The sequence below is a fragment of the Manis javanica genome, chromosome 11, assembly GCF_040802235.1.
Source record: "Manis javanica isolate MJ-LG chromosome 11, MJ_LKY, whole genome shotgun sequence".
Classification (NCBI taxonomy): Eukaryota; Metazoa; Chordata; class Mammalia; order Pholidota; family Manidae; genus Manis; species Manis javanica.
Window position 1 is genome coordinate 107,443,407 of NC_133166.1, and position 15,716 is coordinate 107,459,122.

A 15,716-nucleotide genomic window follows, 5' to 3' on the forward strand; every position below is an offset into this window, starting at 1 on the left:
GGATGGGTTATGAATATGCAAAGATGAGCTTTCAGCAAGTGCAAATGCCCTGAGGCAGGAAGTCAGGAGTGTGCCTGGGGAAGAGTAAGGAGACCATTATGGTCTGAACAAAAGAACAGCAGCATGGTTAAGACTTGGGATCTTATACCAAGAGAGGTGGGAGCCTGTTGGAGAGCAGACTCACTGTGATTTGGCTCGAAATTTAAAACAGCCGCTGTGGCTCCTGTGTGAACAGCAGGGCAGCCCAGAGGCCTGGTGATGAGCAAGGAAGCCTGGAGAACAGTTAGGACAGTGTGGCAGGATCCCAGGCGGGAGATGTAATGGCCCACATTAGGGTGTAGTGGTGAGCAGTGGTTGTAGTCTGGATATAGTTCAGGTTAGAACCAAGGTCAAATTATTCTTTAAAACTTTTACTAAGAAGATTCTATCAGTTACAGAAGAAAGGAAAGCCTCTTTCCTAAGGGGACTCCATGACACCATATTTATCATGACCACCTACTCTCCAGGGAATTCGTCTGTTAGGATTGACCCCAGTTCGCAGAGAGGCACAGGTCACATGCTTTCTGTCGAGCCAGGACCTGGAGCTCCAAACCTACTGTGCTTCCCACCAGCTGCACAGGTTTCCAGTTTTCTTCCACGTACCCTAGAAAAGGCCATATGTCAAGTACTTTCAGCATTTAGGACAGATTCTGAAATATTGACTAAATGGTTAGCTTCATAAAAAAATCATTACCATCCTATTTTCAAAAGATTAGTGTAGTGATTTTTAGCAGTGCTTTGAATTTTGTAGGCCTCCCAAAATAATGCAATTATTCATATTTGAGCAATTTTAATAAATATGCTATATGGGGAATGCTTACATTTAATTTATGATATTTTCTATGTTGCTTTATTTACAAATATGTGCTTAAAATTTAAATGTTTTTAAAAGCACACCTGAAGAGACAATTTGAAAAATTATTTCTAAGGGCAAAGGTGCATGTTTATTGCTAGTCCTGCCTGTTCATATATTGATTGATTCTGAAGTGTTAGCCAATGACCTGTTTTTTTAATTCTGAAAATTTCTCACTATGCATTTACTTTAGAACATCAACCAATCAGCTAACAGATTTTATTGTAATGATGGTATTGTGCTAAATAATACTTTTTTTTTTTTTTTTTTGAAATTAGGGTTCTAACCAGATCCTTCCTTCCTGGTCTTAAATAAGAATCTAAGTATTCTTAGAGAGTCTTAGCTGCTATTATATTTAGACTGCTAAAGCATGATGCAAACGATCATATTTTAATTGGGAAATTCGGACACTGACATTAAAATGTCTTCCCCTTCACATACTTGTAAGTCATTTTTTCTCCACAGATTCTCTTCTGCATATTGTTAGACACACACCTGACTCAAACTCTCAGCCTCTTGAGTCAAGCATTGATTTCTCTCTTTCCCATCTCCTTCCCCTGGAACTCAAATAGAGTGTAAATGCCCTGTGCATCTATTGATGGCCCCTAAAATGCTTATTCTGGCTGAGAGGTGGGAAGAATAACAGAAAGTTTGGATACAGCCCCTGCTTTCTGAAGACCTGAATCCTAAATGATCATGTAAGGCAGATGATTTAAGGATGAGCTTGCCATCAGCCTTGAGAGGCCAAATAATAAATATCTGGTGACTCCTACCAACTGCTTATTCTCTAAGGGAAAAAACAGCATTGTGCCAAGTATCCAAAGTGAAAGGTTAACCTTTTTTCCTGTTCCATCCAAGACTAGTTCTGCCGTATCTTATGAGGCATCTTCCTTTCGGACCCTTCTGTTTGCGTTATTCCTCAGTACTGGGCAGTCATGGATGAGAGGAGAATCTGCAGATATAAGTGGAAGGTGTAGGGGTGTAAGAAAAGAGGAAGCATTATCTTCTCACCAGGATTATTCATTCAACACATATTTACTGGAATACAGACATATTACAACACAGAAGGGAACAGCGTCTGCTGAAGCAGGTACACCCACCAAGAGCGTGCAGGGCAGCACTGTGTATCTGCTGGAGACAGTCCCACAGTTACGTGGTGCCTAAGGCCCCTTTTGATGGAAAGTTTCATGTCCCCATACAGTTGTTAAGGGGAACTTGTGGCGTTTCCTGTTTTAGGAGCTATGATGTATGTGTGTAGATTCACTATAAGGATAGAATAATTTATTTGTCAGAGTCACTGATGCTTAATCCTATGTTTCTAGAAATTGGATTGGTTGAAAGTCAGGCATGTTTAAACACTAACTGCATATTTTAGATGTTTTCAAAAGATTATGTAAGAGTAAAAATTGGAGTATATTATCCTGTGCATCTTCTATTTAGCCTTCTGTTCTATTTTCAATGAATACACTAAATATGATGAAAGAGCATAATCAAATGGTTATTTGGTAGTTTAATAGGTTTCAGGGTCCAAAATGTTCTAATCCCATTAACGAAAAAGTACATTGCCTCTCAAAACAACAAATATCTGAAATATTTAAGTTAATGAAACTAATCATTACCATTAGAAATATTTTCTCTTAGAGCTTCGTGACTATAACAAATAATTCTTCTTGAAATTATATATTGAAATTTATTAACATAATATAAAAATAATGGAGCTCTCTTTTTATAATGTGTTGACAATAAATTTTATAATCTGTACTATGTTGACTTTGTAAGACCTAATTATTTAAAAAAAGGATATTGAATTATGTTTAATTAAAATTGTGTATTCTGCTGAAAGATAAATCTTGAGTGGTTCTACTTAATAAATATTGTTAAAGGATGAATTTTTGTTATCTGAAAATATAATTTATTCTGTTTAGCAAGTTTGGCTTGATCACTGTATGCTGTCATAGAAGACACAAGGGAAAGTGTAAAACATACCAAAAAGAAAAGAAAAATCTGTGGTTTTCCTATTCAGTAGATTTTTCCCAGATAGGTAAATAGCTGTTGAGTCTATTCCCACCCTGTAAAATGTGGAAGCCAATGAAAGTAGGAGCCAGCCAAATAAAAGGGCACATACCCCATTCATATGAGCAATCAATATTTATTTAAGGAATGAAGGAATAACTGAATCAAGGTGAGCTGATTTGAGTCCTATTCTCCATGTTCAGTTTGACATGCCTATTTATTGCACTTCAATAAAAGCAAGTTGCAAACTTTAAGGATATTGTATCCCATGCAGACTAGAAATGTAGAACTGAGCAGCATTAGTTTCTAAAAGTTCCATGCACATTATTCCAGTTCTCTTTCATGGGGAAGTTATATACCATGTTTTAAAGTTTCAATAAATCTTTCATCTGGAAGTAAGTAAAATTCAACAAAATTCATGGTGCGTACTCAGATTTTCTGTAATTCAACAAGGTCTTAAAAAGTCTGGAATTCTCTTAAGCAATGTTACCCAAATTCTTCATTTAAATTGGAAAAAAAGCAGTTTATATTCTAAAATTAGTTTTAATATCCACAGACTTTCTAAAATGAAAAATTGTAAACATAATTTCCCCTGTAGCATAGAAAATTGATTTTCTTTGAAGGAGGAAGACATGTAACTGGTAAGAAAAGAAAAAGAAAGAATATTAACTGGATGGCAGGAATAGTGCACCGTTTTGCTCTTACTATAAGGGAAATAATTTAAAAAGGCTGCCTCATACACCTTAGGCATGTCTGTTATTTATTATAGGAGAATCAGCACTCCTGATATTTGGAGATCATCTACATGTCCAGTCCTGACCCATATTTATACTACAAATAAAATTTAATTGTTACTTCAATGTAAGTTCCATCCCAACCATCATTTATGCATGTTTGGGTATTTGAAAACTGCTCTTCCATCTTAATTTCTGCTGCTGGCACATTGTTAACACGATAACATGTTCTCCACCCATAGGTTCAGCATATGTTGCAGGTGGCAGTGTTTAGAAAGATGACCATGACAGGAAATGGACTGAGGTGTGCTAACTACAGCACACCGAGAGGCAGGACAGGAATGAGCCCAAGAAATCTGGTCGAAGTTTGAAAGAACTTCCTTGTGTTGAAAGTATGGAACAGTTTTAGAGTTTTGTTTGATGATAACAATGAAACTTCTGAGTAAGTAGGGAAGGAGGTGTTGAAACTATGAAATTCTCTAATACCAATACCCCAGCTGGTTCGAGCTTCCAGCCACCAGCGTCAGGAAGCATAGCCAAGCTCATACCTGACAGCTGGGACAGACATTCCCCAGCTCGTTGGAAATTCCTTAGGTACCAGACAGAAAAGTGTCAGAAGGCAGGCGTTACCAAGTAATCAAAAAATAATTTGCCAGCTTTCATTCATATCCATATATTTTATCTCTTTGAAATACCTTTTAGAGAAAATTTATAAAAGGCTAAATATATAAATACAATCATAAGTACATAAAAATAAAAGAGGGAAAGGAATAAGTCAGGAAATGGCTTTTCAGTTTCTCCTGAGGCAGCTTCCTAAAAAGCAAATAGGAACTAGAAGACAGTCTAATAGAGAAACCAGAAAGCATACAGTTACATGAGGAGCAGAAAGAAGAATGGAATTCTTCTACCAGACACAAACCGCGGAAGGCGTCATGGTTAGAAAATTTACGCAGGCCTCACCTGTAGCTCTGCTTTTTATATTTTCAGCTTTTTGATCAAAACTTTGACCCAAGGTCAGCATATTTTTTTTGCTTCCACATCTCATTTGTAAGGACTGAAAATGTAATTGGTATTCTCCTACACAAGCAAGACAATTTTCTGACGCTGCGGCAGAGCTCACTGCTGTCTCTTAAATGCACCAGGTTCTCCCCATCATCTTCATCTCAGGGCTAAGTACGCTGTGCTCCAAAGGACTCCAACAAAGGAGGGGCAATGCTTTTCTTGTCAGGCATTGGTAATTCTCTTAAACCTAACTTACCTGGGAAATAAGCATCACCAGATCTTGGGGTCCTCTAGGACTACTGTACTGAACAATGTTAAGTCCCATTATCTATGAGATGAACCATTCCAAGAACAGCTTTAAATATCAAGACACGAGTGTATAATATTAAGTCCTCCTGTGAAAATGATTATCTTAAAATTTATATTCATTGTTTCCATATAAACTTATGGTTAACCATTGAAAGTTTATAGTTGATACTTAAAAGGCTTTCAAGATCCTCCCCTAAAATATTTGCAAAAATATTTTGCATTTCCTACAGTATAAACTTGAAAATGGTGTAGTTCTAGTATTAAGTTGCTGGGCTTTTCTTTCCATAAGGATCTAACAAAAGAGAACTGTAATGAGACTTTTGTAATTTAGGATTCATTAACTTATGTTTTTCTTACAAAAAATATTCTGAGTGACTGGTATACTTCTAGTGATCGATAAAAACTATCCATCCTATTTACACTATACAAAAACTCAAACAAGTACACTTGAAATTTAATCACCTAAAATGTTCTGTACCTTTCTCGCTCACCTCCAAACTTCCTAAAATTTTACAACTTAGAAAATGTCTTACTTTCACTTGCAATTAACAAAATTTCACTCTGATAATTTTTCCAATTCGATTGTTTCTTTAAATTTAAGATATTAATTCAGTGGGTTCCAAATTCCACAACCAATATAAGATTCAGGAGATAAAGTGTGTCATATTTACTTTTCTTCATCCATGTACATATAAAATATGAAAACTTATTTTTATTTTTAATTGGACATAGTTCTGAGCATAACCTCTCTGCCTTAAATTTATAGCTGCTGCCCGTGGCTTTCAGCTTTTGGTCAGTTACGTGGGTGTACATGACACAGGTGCAAAAACCTCTGACCCTGGTCCCCAGGACACTGTCCATCCTGACCTCTCTAATGTCAAGATGCCACAGGGAGCTTGCCAGGAAAGCTGCGTGACACAGTTTAGATTTCTTCGTTTTACATCATAAAGCAAAACATTTCCTTACTTTGACCATCATCCCTTCTTCTATTCGTTCCGCAAAACCAGAAATGAACTTGATTAACTTTTATCTTACATTTAAGTGTCCTCAGATAATCACCTTTAAAACATAATAACATTTTCTCGTACAAAGGATCACATCATTCATACCTAAAAATTAGCTGCAAAGTAAACAGCTAATTGTGAAACCCCCAAAATTCAAATCGAGCTCAATGTTCCTAAGAAACAGGGAGATACCATATCACAGTTTGCTGCTTTCCAGGTCAGAGCTGTGATCAGACAGTCCCCACTCCAGGGTGCTACTGCCAGATAAAGCCGCTGACTTCCCAGGAAGCTTTGTCTGGAGATTGAAGAATGAGTGGGGTCAGGTTGTTTAGTGATTCTCTGCTAATTAATGACTATTGCATTCAGCTTGCCTGTGACTTTGCGAATATATACCCACCCACCCCCAAAAATAAAACTGTATCACACAAATCAAAATTATCCTATCATGTCTTCTCATTTCTAGAAGTGTGCATCAAAGATAGTAAAAAAAATCTCATAACAATGTTACAGAAAAGAAAAAAAAAGATGTCTTCCTCGTGCTTACTGTCTGGAAAGCCTATATTCCAGAAAATAATGATTTTCTGCCTAAATGTGAAGAATATAAATCATCTAAGATCACTTTCAAATAGTAGCCAGTGGGAGCTCTGATTGCCCTCTACAAGCATGTGTTTAAATGGTCAGAAATTACCTTCAAATGTAAAATTAACGGTCATTTCCTTGAGGTTTATGTGAGCATTGCGTAAGCCCATCTGAGGGAGCCGCTCTCTGGGATGCTATACAATGACGCATTGTTTCATTTCCCATGTTTCTGTGTCTATGCAACTACTCCAGTTTCATTTGTCAGCAAATGTCTGTTTACTGGGCTTCCTGTTATTAATTATGGGAAACAGGTTTTCTTGAAATATATTAGGGACTCTTTTTAACTCTTGTCCAGACACTTCGAGGCAAGATATTAATGATTCCTTTAATGTTTGTAGGAAGCCGGAAACTGAGTTAAAATACATTGTTGCCTCCCGTAGCTTACAGCTTCTTATCTCTCCCACACACACAAAACCCCACACAGAAATAACAAGAAACGAATCACAGCAGGCTCCATCCCTCTCACGAGACCCTAAGATAACAGAGTTGGGTGCCCTCTTCATCCGCCACGACACTGAGTTAACAGATCATAGTATGAATTCTGAACTCAGACCACAAAAACGTTTCAAAAATCAACTCAACTGGTAAGTGCCAAAAGACAAAAAGGTATATTCTAATGTAAATGTATCCATAAAGAAACAAAAATACTGCCCTGATTATTGGCGTATTACAAAGCTTTTCATATAGAAACATCTGGTCAGTCCATCTAGCTCTGTCTTTGAACTAGGAGCAAATATACTTGCCTGCATTAAAATCATAAAGGATCCAAGACATCTGGAAGTTTTAGAAGAAAGCAAAATAGTTAAGGGGGGAAAATCCAGATTAAAAAATGCAGATGTTTAATTGGGCTGTCAGTTATGTTATGAGGAAATAAGGGCAGAAATAACCAGAAGCCAGTGATGGAAAATTAAAATAGTTTCATGAGCCATTGCCAAGTTAAAAGCAATGAAATTGGTAACATAATACAGACAGGGGCTTTCTAAACTGAGATCTGAAAATGTTACCATGTGCAATTTTATAAATTAGCTATTTCCAAAAAAAAAAAAAATCTTTTTCATTGAAGCACAGTGAAAGTTTTCCAGCCCCTCCTCTCTCTTTGGTCATTAACATGGGGCGGTTACTCGGAGCTGGGCTTCCATCAACGACAAGCCCTCGCCCCACCCTCCTGGTCCCGTTTTTAAGACCCTCTAATGCTGCCCGAGTGGCCAGAAATCACAGATGCGAGAGGAGCTGACAATGTCGGCGGGCCCCTCCCCCGAGCCGCAGCAGTCAGAGCCCCGGCGGGACAGGCCTGAAAGCAGTTCGCCGGGAGACAAAGACACAAAGATGCCATTTTCTCAGGGAAAATAGATTTCATGTGTAAAACACCAGTGAGAAAAATTGGAAGCTGACACATACGTGCGATTTGAGAGAAGCAAGGCTGAATATTTCAAGACTGAAATTGTATTTGATCGCATCAACCTTAACAAATGTTTAACCTAAAGGTCTTTTCAGTCTGTACAAGACATTCAGTGGCAAGATTTTTTATTTTTTTTAAGTGCATGGTTAAAAGAGAAAAAGAATCTTGAGCTCAGTGGAGAGAGGTTGATCACATACTACGGCTGCATAAAGAATGAGCACTGGCTCACATCACCCAGACTACAAAATAAAGGAAGAAAGTTAAAGAAAAAAGAACAACTATTGAGTCAAAGGGTTCAGGAAGATAATAGTAAATCGTTATGAGAATGTTTCCTATAAAAAGAACCCTTCCCAGCAGCCCTAGGACATCATTACCGAAGAGGCCCAGCACTTTATTAGCGATTCCATCCTTGGGTGTCTGAGGCTTGCCAGGCATTTAGCTTGTGAGCCCAGGGCACGTGGCGTCTGGCTCCTGACATCGAGGGCGGGGTGCGTGGCCTCCACGCCAGGCTGGGCAGCGTGTAGGTGCGAGGCTGGGAAATAAAGAAAGATGACATTTCCATGGAAGGTCATGCTGTCCTTCCCACCCACATTCATTTGTGCCAGGAGAGCCTTTCGGGATGAAAAGGGATATAGGTGAGAAAAGAAGAGGTGACCCAATGAATTAGGGAATTACTAAGTAACGTATCTTCAAGGAAATTCATAAATACATTACAAATCGCTATACAGAGAGAGAAGAGAAAGGGAGAGAAAGAAGGAAGTTTTAATTTAAAAGAGTCTTTCATAGCAAGGGAGGGAGTTTCTCCCACCTGCCTTCTTAGAGCTTTAACTTCGATGTGTGTTCGTGGTTCCTGGATCTCACAAGCCGCACAGAGCAGGTTCGGTTCTACGTGGAGAGGCGAGGCCTTATTTATTTATTTACTTATTTCTACTGAAGGGCGGTCAGCACACAATATCCTGTTAGCTCCAGGTGTGCTTCATGGCGATCTGATGTTCTTAGACGTCATGGCGTGACCCCCGTGGTAAGTCTGGTCACCCTCTGTCGCCACCCAGAGCCGTCGCGCATCATTAGCTAATTCCCTCTGCTGTACATTCCATCCCAGGACTTTCTTATTTTGTACCTGGAAGTTCGTACTTCTTAATCACCTTCTCTTATTTCGCATCTTCCCCCCAACTCTCTCCCCATTTCGCAGCAATAACTTGTCCTCTGGATCTAAGTCTGTTTCAGTTTTATTTGGTTTGTTCATTTGTTTGTTATATTCCACATATAAGTGGAATGACATGGTGGTTGTCTTTTTCTGCTGACTTATTTCACTGAGCAGCTGATCCTGAAGGTCCTTCCATGCTGTGGCAGATGGAAGGGTTTCATTCCTTTTTATGGTTGAATAGCACTTCAGTTGTATATTGTACCACTTCTTTTTTATCCATTCGTCTATCAGTGGACACCTCCAGATCTTGGCTATGGTCAATAATACTGCAATGACCATAGGGGTGCATGTATCTCTTCGAATTGTTGTTGACATTTTCCTCAGGTAAGTATCCAGAAGTGGAGCTGCTAGATCATATGGTATTTCTATTTTTAAATTTTTGAGGAGTGTCCATACTGTTTTCCATAGTGGCTGCACCAATTTACAATCCTACCAACAGTGTGAGGGTTCCTTTTTCTCTATATTCTCTTTAACACTTCTTATTTCTTTCTCTTTTTGATAATAGCCCTTCTAAAAGGTGTGAGTTGATATTCGCTGTGGTTTTGATTGGCATTGCCCTGGTAGTTAGTGGAGTAGAGCATCTTTTCATGTGCCTGTTGGTCATCTGTATGTCTTCTTTGGAAAAATGTCTATTCAAATTCTCTGTCCATTTTTTTAATCGGGTTTTTTTTATATGGAGTTGTGTGAGTCCTGTCTTTGTTTTGGATATTAACCCCTTATCACATGTGTGATTCGCACATGTCTTCCCCCACTCAGCAAGCCGCCTTTTCATTTTGTTGATGGTATCCTTCACTGTGTAAAAGCTTTTTAGTGTGATTTCATCCCATTCGTGTATTTTCTCTTTTGTTACCCTTGCCTGTGGAGACTGGCCCACAAAAAAGTATTGCTAAGACAGACGGCAAAGAGATCACTACGTTTCTTCCTTATCAAGTGAAGTCTGTGTACATCCCCCTCCATTCAATGGTGTTCTGTTCTTAATAGATGGGATCAATATTTGAGAATACTTAGAATATACAATGGAAAATGTTAGACCATTAACAAGTTAAGATGTAGTGAATAGTAGGTGTCAGGGGTTATAAACCAAGAAAGTGCACTGGGAATATTTTATTTTAAAAAATTACAATAAATTTTCAAAAAATTGATGGTACGTTTTGTACTCTACCACTCCCCTTCAAGCTTGTACAGTTCTTAAATGTTTTCAGTCAATAGGAATATCAGAGACAGAAAAGAAACCAACAAATTGTTTTATAATCTAACAAAAGATGACTGAAAAAAATGAGAATATTAGGCAAATTCTATGTTTGTTGAAATGTTTGTGCAAAACGGAAACTCTTTATTCCCTCACAGTATTCATGTCAGGATACATTCTAGCCATCCTTTCCAATCTAATCAAAATAATATATAGCATTTTAAACAAAATGCTTAGAATAGTAATTAATATAATTTATACTGAACTTGAGCTACTAAAAATAGTCCAAGTGCTCAATACATTTATCTATTTGCTGTTGAAAAGGAGTATGGTGGAGCACTTGTTTGGGAGTTTGGGAGCATAACTCCTTATACATACTCAGCCTCTCTGTAACTTTAGTGAGTCTTGGAACCCCAGTTTCCCTATCTGTAATATGAGAAATTTTGCCAATTATAGGAAATTGTGTGCGGATTAATCTACAAAGGCAACATTGACTCAAAAATACTAACATGTGTGTGTACCTGGTTAGGGGTGATGTAAAACTTCTGTTGTGTTTTAAAACTTTAAAATTTAATATGAAGAGATATTCAAGGTCACTAATAAAAAGGAAGTCCCTGGTGAGTTCAGTAAAATCAGTCAGTCAAAAGCTATGTAATCACCATGTCACAAACTGGTTCATTGGTGTATTTGTGCACTTCTCAGAATGTTTCAACATGCTACAGCATTAAGTCTGATGCTCTATGATTTTAAATTTCTCAAAGTACATCTGACATATTTATTTACACTAACGTTCGTACCCTGTCACTCATTTTCCTGCTAAGAGGATTGTGCATAATAGCAGAGTGAGCCCAAGTAAGTCAGAGCGGCACCCAAAACTCCAGGCAGAACCCGAGTTATTTGAGGCCTCCCCCCTTACTGCCACGCCCACTGTTTCTGGTCTGAAGACTTGGGAAGAGCAAGGGAAGGTGTGCGAGGTGTGCGAGGTGTGCAAGGCTCCCCGGCACCCTCCCTTGCCCTCCCAGCCAGCAAGGAGGCTCACTCCCGTCTTCTCTCTTGCAGAGCCCAGGGCTACAGCCTCACCCCGGGCGCCACGCAACAGGGAGGGAATTTCTGGGAAGAAAACATTGGTATAGGAAAGATACTCAGAAAAACATTGACAGTCTTTAAAATGAAAGTAATAGAATTATATTTCTGAAGAGAGAATCCATTATATCCAACCTAAAGATCAACAAACTTACAAATTCTAAATACTGTCTTACAGTATTTTTTAACAAAATACCAGGATCCTCTATTCAATAGTAAAAAGGAGAAAAAAAATCCACATTTGCTGGTCTTCATTTAACCTAACTGAAATGGAGAAAAATCACATTCTTATTCACATTTGGTATTCTCTCTTTTGAAATTCAGCTTTTGCTGTGCTGGAAGGATGATAGGAAGATAGCATAGTATTATTTAGATGGACTGATTAGTCTCTTTTGAGAAATTAGATGATGAAAACAAAGCAAATATATTTAATATGTTTGGGAATGAAATCTACATTTATTTAACAATTGTAGTAATGTTATTTAAAATTCTTAAATCTTTTACACATGAGGAATACATCCAAAGGAAACAATCCTTACAATTAATCATCAGAGTGGAGGTAACCAAAACCATTTTGTTCTGTCCTTCAAGGGTCTCTGGTTAACTGACATGACTTATTTTATGGGGGGAGAATCCCAGGCAATGTTTTTTGGGGCCAAATTAGTAGCCTTAGAAAAGGGAAACTTTTGGATATGAAGTTGGCAGATCTCCAGGGGCTGTTGCATCGGAAAACACTCCCATAAGAGAATAAAAATCAATCAGCTAATTTTCTTAGTATGGCCTGAGTTTCACATAATTAATCTCTTTTTTTTTTGTACAGGGATCTAAGCAAAATTACCGTCAAGTCCATAAAGGACACTGAAGGAATTTGATCTTAAATGACAGAAGTTCGAAGAAACGTGCGACGTCTCCGGAGAAGATCTTCTCTGTGCCCCAAATCAGGACGTGATTGAGGTGCGTCGTTTCTTCTGCTCAGCTGGGATGCCTGACCTTTCCATTCCAGATATTTCTCCTTCTTTTTCCCCAGTCTCTCTTTCTCTTCCTTTTCTCCCTTTCATTAACAGATGTCTTTTATAATTGATGTTGTTCAGTGTCCTTTCACTGAGTACATGCCACGTCACCGAGGCAACCCATTCCACGTGGTACTTAAATACACGCTGGAAGGGGCTGGGGGCCAGGAGGCGCTTGGACCATCTCATCAGGGCGGTGATAATAAGCATCCTGGAGCCACAGAATGCAGCACTGTATTCAAATAACAGCTTTCATCGTTACTCTTTTAAAATACAAAAGTAAACATTGAAGCCCTTTGAAGAACTTAAGCAAACACCACACATGTGAAAATAGATCAGTAAGCCTTTGAAAAAAATCTTTAGGTACAATCTGTAAAGGATCTTAGCAGGTTTTCAGGAAAGACCTGCAGGTCAATGATGGCTTTTAATAAGACACATGACGATCTCAATACTGAGAATCATCACCGCGTGCCCTCTGTGCCATATTATGATCCCAGCAGGACTTTTCTTTTCTCAGTCAGGAGTGTCCAGGGTTGTCTACTTTTCTCTGTGTGTAAAGCATATTTAAGTGGTTCCCCAAAGCTGCGCTAATTAAAAAAAAAAAAAAAAAACAGAATAAAAAAGAACCACACAACTTTGTCAAGTGGTCAGACTGGAACTAGAGGATTATAGGTAAGAGGGACAAAATGAAGGGTTGAAAGCTCTGATTTCTATTTCTGTGATGGCAGCTGAATCAGCTCTTGGAAGTGAGACAGTTTAAAGATACGGCTGCTTTAACACAGTGTCGGGGAACGAGGCACTTCGATGTGACAGTAAGTCAGGCACCGAGAGGTGGGGACTCCTTGCTGGGTCTCCTTCCCTGCCACCCCTGCCTCCCCCCTCCCCATGCCCTCGCCCCACACTGCCCATTTGAGTCCATCCCTGTCTTGGCAAGTCCATACATTACTTTTCTTACTCCTATTTTCTTGCCTTTTTACTTTTTTTTCTTTTAACACACGTTGTTTGGCATCTATCTGTTTTTCCAGGACGGGTGTCCTAGAAAACAGAGAATATGTTTTAACAGGAGACACTGCATCTCAAAGGGCTTCCTCATTGGAACAGACACTAGTTCATTCTTGAACTTGCTCTGGCTGTAGATTTTTCAGGAAAAGCCTCCCCCGGGGAATGGTTGGAAAGGGCATGCACGCACATGTGGGTGTCAGGCAGTCAAACTTGTAGATGGAGTATTTTGAAGAATGAATTATAATAGTAACAGGATCACCAATAAAATGATGAGAAATATGGGTGCCAGTCTAGCTTACATAACATCGACTATGATTCTGGGGGCTTATATTCTCTCACTGGAATTAACAGAACCATAGAGCTCACAGCAAGTATAGGAATTTTGTAATACAGCTCTCCTATTGAAGTGAAGAAAATGAAGCCGGAAAATAAACTGTTCTAAATTATTCTGCTTGCATATAAGTACCCTTGGTCTAATGTTAATTTTGCACTATTTAGACGAAAAAAAAAAAGTATTTTACCAGGAACTAGTTGAAATGTTTGATGGTGTGATCATTTAACTATACATGCAGTGAAATATAATTATCATTCAGTGGGCAAAAATATTGAAATTGCCTGATATTATTCATACAGCAAAGCTTACTTTGTTAATGCATCATCCTCTGACCTCTGTATATGTATATGGCTTACATATGTATAATGTAAACCAGCTCAAATCATCTACTTAAATTAATACTATTTTTGTATGCAAGTACAACTCCCATTTGGCTTTTCTGTATTCCAGTTATGTTACTCACAGTTCCTGTAGTTTTAACCAGAGCAGAAGGGATTGCCCAGAAAGAAAGTGAGTTATTTCCTAAGTTGTGTTGGAGATTCAGAAGTTCTTTTCCCATTACTAACATTGTGCTTTAAAAAAAAAAATTAAGAAGAAACATTCCTATTTCTTATTTATAAGAATGGACAGAAGTGGGGGTGGGGAGGAGACCCCCTGGAGTTAAACAGTTAGATCCTGTTAACAAAGGTGATTGGTGGTAGTCTATAAAAATACAGTTTGCTTTTGAAAACATAATAGACTTAATGTTAAAAAGAAAGATATTTTACACACACACAAAAGTTTATAGAACAAAGCTTTAAAATTTTTAATTGTACTGCTAAACTGTTTGATAGAATTGATAGGATATCTGTTCAAAAAAGAAATATTTACTCAGATTGATGTTTGAAACGTCACATGGAAATGTGTGGTGCTGTTACTAGAAAAGAGGGTTTCTGTAAAGTAAATAAGTAGGGTGTATGCTGACCTGATACCCTGTGTCAAGATTCAAATGCAAGTCTTAGATACAGCTAAGAAGTCACAACGTGGCTAACTTTTTAGGTCTAAATATATTTTGATGCAAGTATTCAAAAGACAGTCATCTCTTCAGTTTAGAAGGAACATTTAATGAAATAGTAATAGTTCAGTGGCTTTCAGTTTCCATAATTAAATGAATATGTCTTATTCAGGACATATATTTCAGCCCCAAAACATGAGGACACATCTAAGTGAAATAACATTTTAAAAGAGAACTAAATGATCTGTGGCGGTCTTCAGGTATAGTCTGGATTTGCGTCTCAAGGACTCCTAATTCAGTTTAAAAGCATCCAGTTCTGAATTTCTCTATGACTGTCATACTTTAAATAATGGAAAAACTAATGGAAAAATGCCATGCCCTTAGCCAAAAGTGCAGGAGACCTCAATACAATTGAGCGTGAATAGGGTTATCTTTTCTGGGACTTTTGTAGACTAATCTGTAAAAATTAGGCTTGATATTTCTTGCTTTAATCCCATTTGAAGAGATACATGGCTCATATCAACATGTGCAGGTGTGTAGTTCGAGTATTCTCAGTAAGCCATCAATGGTCAAATATTGCACAGATACTTAGGCTTGTTGAACGGCCTCTCCTGGGATCTTCAGGAACAGGGAAACGCTGCTGGGTATCACCTGCGCACATCGTACAGGTAATGCCAAAGCCTGTCACTCAATGAAACCTGCATCAGAACGCACGGAAGTGCAGTGTTGCTGGTCTGCTACTTCTATCGCCAGATGAACTGCATGTGTGTAGCAACACTTCCCATTGTTTATGTTGCACAATTATACCACATTTTGAATGGCATCTTTAGCCAGGGAAGCCTAGAGACATCCTTCAGCTAGCAAAGAGAAAAGTTGTCATACATGCTTGTGAAAACATTTTTAGA

At 38.2% G+C, this 15,716-nt stretch overlaps 1 long non-coding RNA gene across 1 annotated transcript in view; it reads left to right on the forward strand.

Moving 5' to 3' along the window:
• Nucleotides 1-15,716, forward strand: part of LOC108384173 (uncharacterized) — a 68,090-nt gene that overhangs the window by 21,595 nt on the left and 30,779 nt on the right. Inside the window, exon 2 of the long non-coding RNA XR_001849957.3 lies at nt 12,292-12,425. This is a non-coding gene — a long non-coding RNA (uncharacterized lncRNA). The remainder of the gene's footprint in view (nt 1-12,291; nt 12,426-15,716) is intronic.